Here is a 686-nt window from a genome sequence, read left to right on the forward strand (position 1 = left end):
AACGTATAATATTTATCTCATGACCTCAATGATGAAGATGCAATAATGTTAATGTACACATAATTAATATGCTTAACCAAAAAATAAAAATTGAAACAGATAATATATATGATATTTCATATTTGATTCGACAAATACCTTAATAAGACATGTGTCACGTGGCTATAGAGTTCGCATTTTTGTCACTTTGGAAGGCATTTTGTTGCAACTTGCCATGTTGAGAAATTCTAAAAGCAATTCCTATTAAAGTTATTGATTACTATCGTATTAATATACACGTTTAATATATATTGTTATTTTTATTTATTAAATATATATAATTATGATAAATGAAATTTGATAAATATATTAAACCGGAACTAACGCCAATTTAAATAAATGTTACATTTTTTTCGGTCATGTGATTTGCATGGACTTTCTTTTTTTGGACTCGTGCATGGTCTAAGCTAGACTATCATCCTTTGCTTCTTCTCCATTTTTTGTTTCTTTTCTATCAGAATTTTTGGTAAAATATGGGCCTAAAGCCCATCTATTCTAGCAGTTACCTGTTTTTGTTATGGAAATTCTTCTTTAGAGGCCCAACTCTGTGTGGGTTAGCCCAAAAAAACACTCAAATTAATGTTTAAAAATTTCTACAAAATTTCACGACCAAAAAAAAGAGTTTACAAAATTTTAAATTAAACACT

This window comes from Arachis ipaensis, chromosome B02 (assembly GCF_000816755.2).
Source record: "Arachis ipaensis cultivar K30076 chromosome B02, Araip1.1, whole genome shotgun sequence".
Taxonomy (NCBI): domain Eukaryota; kingdom Viridiplantae; phylum Streptophyta; class Magnoliopsida; order Fabales; family Fabaceae; genus Arachis; species Arachis ipaensis.